The sequence below is a fragment of the Armigeres subalbatus genome, chromosome 3 (assembly GCF_024139115.2).
Source record: "Armigeres subalbatus isolate Guangzhou_Male chromosome 3, GZ_Asu_2, whole genome shotgun sequence".
Lineage (NCBI taxonomy): Eukaryota > Metazoa > Arthropoda > Insecta > Diptera > Culicidae > Armigeres > Armigeres subalbatus.
Window position 1 is genome coordinate 99401776 of NC_085141.1, and position 12710 is coordinate 99414485.

At 39.9% G+C, this 12710-nt stretch overlaps 2 non-coding genes across 2 annotated transcripts; one reads left to right on the forward strand and one right to left on the reverse strand.

Annotated features, from left to right (window-relative positions):
* Positions 1–1567: 1567 nt before the first annotated feature.
* Trnae-uuc (transfer RNA glutamic acid (anticodon UUC)) lies at positions 1568–1639 on the reverse strand. The gene has a single exon. It is a non-coding gene; the product is annotated as a tRNA-Glu (tRNA).
* An 8359-nt stretch (positions 1640–9998) lies between these two features.
* Trnar-acg (transfer RNA arginine (anticodon ACG)) lies at positions 9999–10071 on the forward strand. The gene has a single exon. It is a non-coding gene; the product is annotated as a tRNA-Arg (tRNA).
* The last annotated feature ends 2639 nt before the right edge of the window (positions 10072–12710 follow it).

Genomic DNA, 12710 nt, shown 5'->3' on the forward strand with positions numbered 1-12710 from the left:
TTAAAAGTCTTCATCCAATTGGTATTGAATTGAAATTCAATTATGCGTTTTTCGCAGTGTACTCTGTGTTCTGTTTTTAGCGGTCTTTAAAGGTCTTGTTATAATCATACTCAACGACGGTGTCTTTGGCGTCACGCCGAGTGATGTGAAGGGCCGAGTTGAAAGATTCTATCCTAGACTATTGCCTTGACCAGTTGCCTAGTTAGATTTTGACCCGAGCAGAAGAAAATACCTCAATAATATTTGCATTGAAAAATGGACTTTATTCGGATGGTGATAAAAAAAGCTAAGACAGATAATTACCTACTTTTGAAAGATTTCTTTGCCCTCGGTCTTCCTCTTCAGCTTTCTTTGGGGCTTCTTGTCGCTCTGGGTCGTCGGCCGTCTGGAACCGGGCTCGTCAAAAGGTCGGACAGTCGTGCCCTGATCAAAAAATTTTGGTGTGGGTTTACGATAATTAACACCTACAGCAAAGTTTGTTGTCGTCTAGTGCTTTGCATGCAGCATGCATATGACTTTTAACCGTAGACGAATCAACTGTAGAAGGCTTGAAGTTAAACTTGGGTATCCGCCAGACGTAACAGGAATGAGGCAATCTTCGAGTCCACATAGTTCTTATGTGACCGAAACGCAGTGTCCTGGATATCGACGAGCGAGGAAGTGAAAATTTGAATCACTATAATTCTCAGGCCACCTTTATCGAAAGGATCTAACCTTATCGCAAGCCTCCTTCTGCTCTCTACTACCATGATTTATTGTATTCAATTTCTTCATTTTAGTTCAAACGAAAAAGAGAGATCCACAACGCAAGAGTTCTGCATAATGCCCTAAAGAACAGCCTACTGCAGGGGGTGCCCCCTTAGGCTGCGTTGGCGACTTTCCATTTGTATCGCTTTCCAATTCACGCGCTTCCTCTCAGCGCGGATCGCGCTTAGACACCTTAGAATGGGGGACAGGGACCCGCATACTCGCGAACCAGAATAAAACGAGACCCACAATGCTGCGCCATCGCCGACTTCGACTTCAGCATTTAATGCATCCCCGATTTCCTCCGGCTTAAAGAAGAAAATCTGTGGACTTACTCTCCAAAACGAAAAGAAGACAGCAAAATATTCGCAAATATCTTTTTGGCCATCAGATTTCTCCACGCCTCCGGCTCGCGTAGAGCGCAGCAAAAGGAAAATTTGCAAGTCGTTCGGATCATTTTTTGCAAAATGGCATTTAATGTACGTGAAACATGTTTTTTTTTTCGCGAATGTTCGAGCAAAAATAAGTTTGTTTATTGTTATTGTATTTATAATCAATGAAATTAATCGCGGGATCGAAGACATCACAAAAATTGGCAACCGTGATTGGTGTTCATGAACAAAATTCTGCCATGCCTTTTGCTTTTACCCTTCCCCCACACTCGCGAACAGACCAATAAGTGAAAAGTTGACTACTACAGTAGCTTCGCGAGTATGCGCCGTTTTTTGAAGGACCAAGAGTGCAATTTTTGTAGGACTCGTGTGACATGAGTCATCCTTGCTCCGGTTACGCACCGTGTATGTTGGTTATTAAAAAGAATTTCCCATACCGGGAATCGAACCCGGGCCTTCTGGGTGAAAGCCAGATATCCTAGCCACTAGACCATATGGGAAGACGCTAATTCCATGATGCTCAGTATGTACAATAGTGTCTGTTTCCTTAGAACAAATCTCGCGTGATTTTTGAAAACGTCGTAAGTCCAAATGAGAGACTCTCTTTTATTACGCTCTCTTTTGCTAATATCTAGGCTAGTTTAAAATTTGTTGCAATATTTTCACCTCAGCACACTAGACAAAGCTATTTTCTTCAGATCGGTGCTGGAAAATCCAATGTAAATGTTAGTATGGCTTTGTAATAATCGAAAGAGAAAGTAAACAAAGAGAGCCTCTCTTTTGGACTTACGACGTTTTCAAAAATCACGCGAGAAATGTGAAAACCGCATTAAAATTCGTGATAGTACCCAACATTGTTTAGTCCATAATAGGAACGCATGCACCAGTTGTGACATTTTACTTTATTTTGGTTCCTATTATGTTTTCTTATGGGATTGGCCATAATGGGACCACTAGTGTGACGACTGGTACAAGTACCCTATCATCGTTTCAGCATACGAGGGCGAAAAGTGAAAATTTCAGTTACTCTAGTGTACACCCTTTAATATATATTTTTTGTTTGTACCGTCTTTCTTTTTATAATCATACCATAAAGCAAACATCTTGATTCTGCCTTCCTCGTATGGAAAATCCATTATTTTCGTAACACAAAAATTGGCCATTTTCAATACCCTTCCCTCCTATGTCAAACATTTTGTATGAATCATTTGTTTGGATTGTCATCTTTCGGACAACCCACCCCTCCCTCCTCTAACCGTTACATATTTAATGGATGCTCCCGTATCACAAAGTTGTATATCGAAAAGCTATCATTGCTAGGGGTGTGCGGTGATTCGATATTCGGCTGCGGCGTTTGTCAGAATATTGGTCGGCGGCGCGAATCAGCGTGGAGATTTTTTTACGTTTCTTTAAGATTTTTTATTGCTTTTTTCAGAATATTTTAAAGACATTAACGGAAGAATCTTTCGAATTTCGCCTCAAAACTTCTCCAGCTTTTCCAAAATATTCATTTGGAAATTATTTTCGGATTTTCCACGAGAACTACTTTGAGGTTTCGAGATTTGTTTGGAATTACCAACAGTAAATTCTGAATTCCAAAGAAAATTGTTTGGAATTTCAGCAAAAAATGAATGTTCACGAGAAATTGTTCCAAATTTCTACATGAAAATGTTCGGAATATCCACGAAAAGTTTCTGCTGAGTATTTGTCGAAATTTACACAAAAAATCTTCATAATTGGGTCCAAAAATGAAGAATAGATATTCGATTTACCTTCAGGGAACGATATAGCTAATCATCCTAAACGCGTCAGATTTTATCCGACTCAAAAGCCGAAAGGAACCCCGTTTAATTTAAAAAAAATAAAAATAAATAGAAACTGCTTTCTCGACATTTTTGGTCTTGTTTGACGTACAAGAATAAGTGCGGTACAATATTGTTCCAAACGCACAAGCGAAAACCCGCAGGGCACTATGTTTTGGGAAAAATTCTCAGCAGAAGGGGTTGCTCTACATGTCTTAAAATATTTCAAGCACATGACATCATTTTACGGACTTAGATTATTAACAGAAATTAAATAAGATCTGTTCATGTATTCTATCGTTTGCACCCAAAAACAAGGCAGGGTTTTAGGACTCAATTGTAGAAGAGTGCGGTTGGTAGAATAGGTGCTTTAAAGTTGGCTTGCTTAGTTTAGAAAAAATGAGATGGCTAGTTTTGTATGGCCAACGTTAAAGCAAAAAAACTATTCAGAATATCCGCGGGAGAGGAGAAGTTTCCAAAATAAATTCTCTGGAATTTTCACGATAATTCCTCTGGAGTTTCAACAGAAAGTTCCCTGGAATTTCGGAATACGTTTCGTGACGTGAACATTGCAAATAAAGTTATTATATTCACGATCAATTTCATTCGACAAATCGTTTTGGATTAGCAACGCAAAGAATATATGCTTTTGGATCGATGATTGAGGCTCCTATCTGATATAGGTCGTAACAGTCAGCAAAAGTCGTCTATATCTTTTTTCGGTATTCACGGCATTTTTGAAGGATTTGCCATACAGTAAAGATCTGGTCCGTTGTTGAGCGGCCGTCAACGAAGCCGGCTTGATAACTTCCCACGAACTCGTTCACTAATGGTGACAGACGACGGAAGGTGATCTGGGATATCACTTTGTAGGCGGCGTTAAGGATGGTGATCGCTCGAAAGTTCTCACACTCCAGTTTGTCACCTTTCTTGTAGATGGGGCATATAACCCCTTCCTTCCACTCCTCCGGTAGCTGTTCGGTTTCCCAGATTCTGACTATCAGTTTGTGCAGGCAAGTGGCCAGCTTTTCCGGGCCCATCTTGATGAGCTCAGCTCCGATACCATCATTACCAGCTGCTTTATTGGCCTTTAGCTGTTGAATGGCATCCTTAACTTTCCTCAAGGTGGTGGCTGGTTGGCTTCCATCGTCCGCTGAACTGACGTAGTCATCTCCTCCGCTGCCGTGACTTTCACTGCCTGTACTCTCAGCGCCATTCAGATGTTCCTCGTAGTGCTGCCTCCACCTTTTGATCACCACACGTTCGTCCGTCAAGATGCTCCCATCCTTATCCCGGCACATTTCGGCTCGCGGCACGAAGCCTTTGCGGGATGCGTTGAGCTTCTAATAGAACTTGCGTGTATCTTGAGAACGGCGCAGCTGTTCCATCTCCTCGCACTCCGCTTCTTCCAGGCGGCGTTTCTTCTCCTGAAAAAGGCGGGTCTGTTGTCTCCGCTTCCGTCTATAACGTTCCACGTTCTGCCGGGTACCTTGCTGCAGCGCGACCGCCCGCGCTGCGTCCTTCTCCTCCAGAATCTGTCTGCACTCTTCGTCGAATCAATCGTTCCGTCGACTTCGACCCATATACCCGACGTTGTTCTCCGCTGCGTCGTTAATGGCTGCTTTGACTGTATTCCAGCAGTCCTCAAGAGGGGCCCCATCGAGCTCACAGAGATTTGCAGTTCCACGAACCGAGTTTCCAATCGCTAGTCCCTTTTCGTCGCAGTGGTCTTCGCCGATGGTTCCGGTCCGTACTCTCTTGTTGATTGTTCGTTGCTTATGATTTTTTAAAGGCTGGCTTGCAGGGCCTGACACCAAACCCCCTAAATTTCCGGAGGACCATTCCTCCTTATTTCCGGTGGACCATGGTGCACAGTTTCACTTAGAGTCCCTCGCTGGCACTCGGACGATGATCAGCCGCCCCTAACATGGAGAACAGGCGCTGTTGTGAGCCGATCCTGACATGGAGAACAGACGCTCAATAAGATTTGCACCTCCATAGCTGTGTCGCAGGTCCTGCATGAGTAACCAACTTGAATTGGACCTCTACACATTTTGAACCCTCCTGACGATTTTCTTTTTAATTTTTGAACTAAAATCAATGCCGCTGCTACTTACCTTACTGGCTTCAGGAAAATAATTTGATTCAGCATTTGTTTATTTAGTTCCCTGTACGAAAATAACAGTATTTAGATTTTCTTTATGAAATCAGTTTGTTTAAGAATGCAAGCTAGGGCTTCCATTCTCGGAAACAAGTTCCCGGGAAATCATTTTTCCCGGTATTCCCGATTCCCGGGATTTATGTATCAGTTTCCCGAATTTCTCGGGAAATGAACATACTAAAATATTTTGTAATAATCGTCTTATTTTTTTAAAATTTGATGATAACGGATTTTGGGGTATCAATAACATTTTTTTACTAGCATCATCTCACTATTTGTTTTCCTTTTGAAGTTTGAGAATTTACTGAAAATGCTACAGAATCATACGGTGCATTAAAACACGTGTTGAAGAGAGGCGAGACAAAGAACCAGTTTACACAGGATTTTGTTTTTACACGATTTTGTTTCGCTCGTATTTTTGATCGTGTGACTTCAATTTGCCACCAAACTCTTCGCAACATGTTTCAAAAAATCCAGAATAAATCAAAGAAAAATCACATGGTAATTAATATACGTTAAACATTTAGGATGAGTGGAAAATTGAGAAAATGTAAATCGCGTAAAAACAAAATCCAGTGTATATCTATCGTTCGTTTATTCAGTAGGTCCAAACGTCGCTAAGCGTTGTGAAGTCGAATTAAAAATTTAGTGTCTGTGGTGAAACAGCAGAGCTACCAATGTTCGCAGATATTCAGGGAATAGCAGTAACCGCTTTGGCAGGTTTGTCCTATTATTGTCAATGATATTTTAAGACCTTTAATCCTTTTTGATTCAATTCCGAAGACTCTTTTGAATTTTGAGATATTTCTGAAATACTTCATTTGAATATTTTATAATATTGGTGGGCTAACAGATCTTGATGGTAAACAGATTTTAGGTCTTTAGTTTGCGATCATTACAACTGTCTTACAACAAATACTCGCAAAACTTTTGCATTTTGATGCGTTTCAGGTGCTGTTCGGCATTTCAAGCAATGTTTTCAAAGGAAGAATTCTCATTTCGAATATTTCATTCATCTGCTTTAAATATATTCAAAGTCAAAAACGTGTTCAAGTGGACGACACGAATAAAAATGGCTTATGCTTCAAAGTTGACCAGAAGATTCTATGCACTAAAAAAAAGTCGTCGGATATCAGAATATTTCATGTTAGGAATATTTTGGCGATAATAGAAGAGAATCTCTTGAAGCCGTCGTTCTCCAAAAACTCGAAAAAAATGCGGATACAACCTGAAAAAGTTTAAAAAAAAATTATGGAATAGTTGCACATAGCGGAGCTCATCAGTACACTGCAAATCTTACTTTTGAGTCAGAGCAGATAGATGCTGATACCTATAACATGGCGAACATTTTGTAGAAGGAGTTAACGCTTTTCGAACTGAATAAAAACTTTCTCAGGCTTTCAACAACTTTTCCATCATTTGAGGACAAAATAGCAAGAATCACTGATGTAGAATGTATATTTTTGAAATCATATTTTACGACAAAATTTAAACTACGATTTTGAATTTAGTTTCGAGTTTTTTTATTTCCCGGGATCCCGGGAAATCCCGGGAAATAATTATTTCATTTCCCGTTTCCCGGGAAGTTGATTCCCGGGAAAAATGGAAGCCCTAATGCAAGCCTTACAATGCATTACGCTTTAAAGCATACATCACTCGTTACATTACTCTTGAGATTCTAAAAAGTTTGAGGCGTCGGATCGGAAGACTGATTTATTTTGTAGTTCTATATGTGGACCTTTTCTATCGGATATTCCAGGTGTCCGGAACCTGTTCCGTGGTCATTGCTTGGCCAGTACTACCCTACAAAGAAACTATTACGCTTTCTAGATTTTAAGAAGTTTGAGGTGCCGGAACACTGATTGTTTTCATGGATCTATGTTGGACTTTTGTATCGGATATTCCAAGCTTCTGGAACCTGTTAGGTGGACATACGGAGGTCAACTTGTGTATGTTTATCGTTTAGCTATTGTTGTCATTCGTTTATATTAACCATTTGATATTTCTACTAAAATACTAAAACGCTAAACATTTATAAATACTGAACATTTGCTCAATATATGACTAATTCCTCACTTCAAAACTCCTCTCTCAAAGAGGGAGGGTTGTTCTGAGCATTTTATCAAATAATAGTTTAGTTACAAGATAAAGATTGTCACTGTCCTCGCTGTTCGGAACATCTTTTGCTGGCTGGGATAGGGAGGAGGAAAGAAAATTTATACTACACTGGTGGAAAAAAGTATAAAGACAACACGGTTAAGAATCAAGATATTGACCTCCCAACATGGCCATTTTGTATGAAAACCAAGCTTGTCTTTATAATGATTAATTATTTGCGACCGTCTTAGGGGAAATGTTACACGGTTAAACAAGTATTTTCTTCCATTTACTTCCACTAATTAATTTTTATGTATCAAACAGATACGCATTTCGTCCTCTACTTGAGGACTTCTTCAGTGTTTTGTTATCCTCAAGTAGAGGACGAAATGCGTATCTGTTTGATACATAAAAATTAATTAGTGGAAGTAACAGGAAGAAAATAGTTGTTTAACCGTATAACATTTCTCCTAAGACGCTCGCAAATAATTAATCATTCAATATCTTGATTCTAAGCGATTCGATTGAGCTGATTTTTTGCCAGACGGCCTAAAATGACTTGAAATTTTATTCAATGAAAGTAACATTTATGCTTATATTTTGATTATATTTACGCGTTTCAAATAATTATAAAGACAGGTCTGTTGTATGCAGCTCGATATAAAAAACTGGTCTCTTTATAATTATTTCCAGACTAGGTAGTCAAAATCAGTAGAGATGTATACAAATCACACAAAGATCGAAACTTCAAGTTGAAAACAGATGACTAGTAAATTTTCAGCCAAACCGAATCGCTTCAAATCGAGATTTTTATCCTCAAATATGATGAAAAAGTATGAAAATCAAGCTTGTCTTTTTACTTATTTCCGGCGGTATATTTGACAGTTCTGTATCCGACATGCAAAGATGCAAAAGTTGTTGATTATTATCACGTTACAGTCTGTTAATCTTGCATATTAAAAATGTTTGAAATTTCAGTCAATCATTCAATTAATTCATTGTGCAATTTTACTGTTTGTGTGTGTTTCTGATCAATCACGGAGTTATTAATTTATTTATTTTGCTTATTTCATCTGAGTGTGTCGTCTACATGAAAACTTAAAACTAAAGGTCAGTTGATAAAATATCTGTTTAGCCGTTGACGAAACGCGGATGAAGTGATGTTGAAGTCGAATTGGTCCTCCACCTCAGTGAAATGGTGGATCATAGCGACAAAGCAGAATCCACCATATCATATGGGATTTCAGTCGAAACTAAGGTGAAATATGTACTGTAGATGCTGCTTATCTTTATCAAAACCAAGGCGAACTGTCTAGAAAACATCCACTAAACAAAATCCTATCCCTCGTCTAATTCACAATGCATTGAAATCAGTTGGTACAACCATTCATTATGACTCTGCAGTGGGGTCTCCACTTATACGAGGAAGGTACCACCAAGGGCACTCAGACTCCTTTGTTTTCATCAAACTTGGAGGAGCAGTTCTATACCCGAAACGCCATCACATCGCTCACCAGGTTCAGTATGGGCGCCATTTCTGCAATATGCGATGTGCCTCATAAAAGAATGAAAGCAAAAATCTCAAGAGTAGTCAAGTTTGCTTCATTCATGTTTGTGAGGGTTGTGCATTACCATTTGCATTTGAATTATGCAATTTTGCAATGGGAGGGTTTCACTGCAATGAACTCAGTCTTCGATTGGTAGAATCGTTTTTCATGTGTATAATAACGTACGGAGAAGAAAAAACATTGCTGTAAGGATTGGGATAATATGAGTTGAGAAATTTTGCATTCAGCCAACATATTGTCGGCTGAGGCTAACCGGATTGGTCAGTTCCTTTCTACCCTTATCAACTTGATTAATTACAGAGTTCCCTTGAAAAATCCTCAAACAAAAGAATAGGATTTATCGAAAAGTTTGCTGGTCACGGAATCGACACCACTTGACTTAATTTCGCTTGATGTGGGCAGCTCCTGGAAATGAACAATCATACTTACCGCACTATCCTGACATGCATTTCCAACCGTTTCACGCAGTGAGAGCTGATTTCCAATCTCAAATTTTCTTAGCAGAGGGACCTTGTTTCCTCAGAATTGTCCATCATTAGCCCATCATACGTCTCCGCTCACCGATGATGATGGCTGATGATATGACTCTCCACTCTGAGCGCACGTCAACCTGATGTGTGCCATTAAATATATTGCGCCTTCCGACCCCATCCACGCCTCGCACTCGCACTCGGAGAGATGATAATGCGAGGCCCTAATTTTGTGAACGGTTAGTTATCTCGCTTTTTGCCTCCAAATTTGTTCCCATTGTGTGACTGAATCAACGCTCAGCAGCACGGGGGATGGAAGCATGTCAGTCAGTCAGCCTGCGGTAGTCGCAGTCGGTGATGTGCCAGGCTGGTATGGTAATTTTTTTCAGCTCCTCAATTTTCATACAAATCTAGTGGATTTCCAATTTCAACTCCCGCAGTGATTCGGAGGAATTGGGCTATAAAAACAGAACCGGAGAGACGAAATGTTCCGAGCAGGCGGAATCTTTGATTGATACGTAAATTGATGGGTTCGGGGGAATGGCTCAACGATTCGTTTTGTCGAATGATACTGGCATTGGAATTGTTTCATCGGGCGATAAAGTGAGAAAGATCGAAACTGTGAGATGTTGACTTCCCATGCTAATGCATTTAATGCTGCTGGATTGCCAAGGATTTTGAAGGATATTGAGGACTTACACTGCTTATAAATGGTCCAGAAAATTACAAAATAATAGGTTTAGGAAACCGCCTAGGGAAGAGGTCCTGTGGCGCAATGGATAACGCGTCTGACTACGGATCAGAAGATTCCAGGTTCGACTCCTGGCAGGATCGTAGTATTTTGGAGATCAATGTCGAAGCTGTTTGTTTATTTCCTTACAAAAAATGAAATGAAATTCAATAATGAAGTTTAAATTAATACAAAAAGTGACATTTGACTGAAAGATTCGAAACAATTATCTTGAGTCATTTCACAAATTGCTGTTTGTGCTGTTATACGCTAGCGAAACATGGTGTGTATCAGTGGAGAACACTCAACGGCTGCAGGTGTTCATTAAGGTCACTCCTGACGGAATCCAAGATTAAAAGTGCTCGCGTTTTCGGAGGCACACCACTCGATACGGAAGCAACGCACAACTGTCATTTTTATTATTTCACGCATGCTGCGACGCAGCAAAGCTAAATCGACAAAAATGACAGTTGTGCGCCGCCTCTGAATCGAGTGGTGTGCCCCCGAAAACGCGAGCACTTTTAATCTTGGATTCCGTCAGGAGTGCCCTTAACAGATGCCTGCGGTATATAATTCGGGCCTGGTGGCCTCACAACTGGATCTCAAACAACGAGCTCCATCGTCGTTGTCACCAGAGGCCGATAGCAACAGACATCGGAAGTGGGGCTGGGTCGGCCACACTCTACGTAGGGGCGGAAACGAAATCTGTAAACAAGCATTAGACTGGAACTCAGCGGGACATCGCAGCAGAGGCAGACCCAGAGGCTCATGGCGGCGAAGCCTCAATAAAGAAATAAAAGAAGTCGACCGAAATCTAACCTGGCAACAGGTTAAAGCGATAGCCGGGCAACGCTCAGGATGGAGATCTTTCAAGTCGGCCCTTTGCACCACCGGAGGTGTACAGGATCCATAAGTAAGTAAATTTCACAAATTCTTTCTTATTGAAAATAATGTGAATCATTTGCCAAACGAATTCAACATAACTCCAAAATCAATTGAAATTTAAAATTTAGCGCTTCCAGTTATCTTTGGTGAGTTATAGAGAAAAGCGCATTTTTCGTCAGAAAAGTAAAGTCATTTAGGATATACAACCGATTTCTCATCAATTTCAGAATCAATTTCCTTTTCTGACATATTTGGCACTTGCCATAAAAAAAGTGGTATGGAGTACAATCGTAAATCACATTCTGGAGAACATGTCCGATGTATCATTTCCAGCGCTGTATTTTTGATAGGCAAAAGCTTGTGGTACAGTGATCTCTTCCTTACTCAATATTGAAGGAACCATGGGGAGGTATCGATATAGGGAACACACTTATATTTTGTCCCAGAATGGCATGTAGAAAAATGGTTTAAGGTCAGTTGGCCATGTGCCATTAGGCCAAAAGGGCCATTTTTGAAAAAAAAGGTTGTTTCTCTTTAAAGTGGTAGAGAAGAAAGTAGAAAATGAGAAGTGAGTAGTGGGAAGTGAGAAATGATAAGTGAGAAATGAGTGGTGAGCAGTGAGATGCGATAGTTGCGAAGTGGAAGGTAGAAAGTGAGTAGTGAGGAAAACAGAAGCAAGAGGTGAAAAGTAAGGAATGATAATTGAGATGTGAGAAGCGAAATGCTGAGAAGTGAGAAGTTAGTGGTGAGGTATAAGACAAAAAGAAGAAGAAGTGAGAAGTTAGTGGTGAGATATAGGACAGAAAGAAGAAGAATAAAAAGGAAGAAGTGAGTAGGAAGATGAAAAAAGATGAAGAAAGAAAGAAGACGTAAGAAGAAAGAAGAAAAAAGGAAGAAATAAGAAGGAAGAAGGAAAAAGGGAAGGAATGAATGAATAACGAAAAAGGAAGCAGAATGAAGGAGTATAGAAGATAGAAAGAGAAAAAGGATGAAAACGGGAGAAAGTAGAAGGAAGAGGGAAGAAAGAAAAAGGAATAAGGGAGAGAAAAAAAAAGAAGGAAGAAAGTAGAAGGAAAAGGGAATGAGGAAGAAGAGATAGAAACGAAAAATGGAGCAAAGGGATGAATAAAAGAAATTGGAAATAATTACGATTAATTTCACTATTTTCAACTTTCGCATCTCACTTCTCATTTTTCACCTCTCACTTCTTACTGCTCACTACTCACTTAGCACTTCTTACTTCTTTTCTCTTAATTCTCACTTATCACTTTTCACTTCTTACTTCTCACATCTCATTTCTTAATTCTCACTTCACAATTTCTTTTTCCCACTTTTCACTTCCCACTCTAACTTTTCATTTCTCCCTCCTCGCTTCGAATTTCTTGTTTTTTTATTTCTCACTATTCACTTCTCACTTTTCACTTATCTCGTCTCATTTCTCACTACTCACTTATCTCTTAGCACATCTTGCTTCTCTCTTCTCGCTTCTCAATTCGGCACCAACATTTCAAAAGGGCGAAACTTATAAACTTGTAAGTGATAAAAGAGTAGTGAGGCATCCAGATTCTCACTTCACACTACTCATTTTCCACAGTGAAAAGTGAGAGATAAGGAGTAAGAAGTGAGTAGTGAGATGAGTCACCACTCACTTCTCACTCCTTTTTCTCACATCTCACTGTGTAAAGTGCGAAGTGAGTAGTGAAACATCCAGATTCTCACTTCGCACTACTCACTTTCCACAGTGAGAAGCGAGTAATAAGGAAAAGTAATAAAGAAACGAGTAATAAAGAAACGGACGTCTCACTACTCACATCTCACTCCCTATTTCTCACATCACACTGTGAAAAGTGAGAAGTGA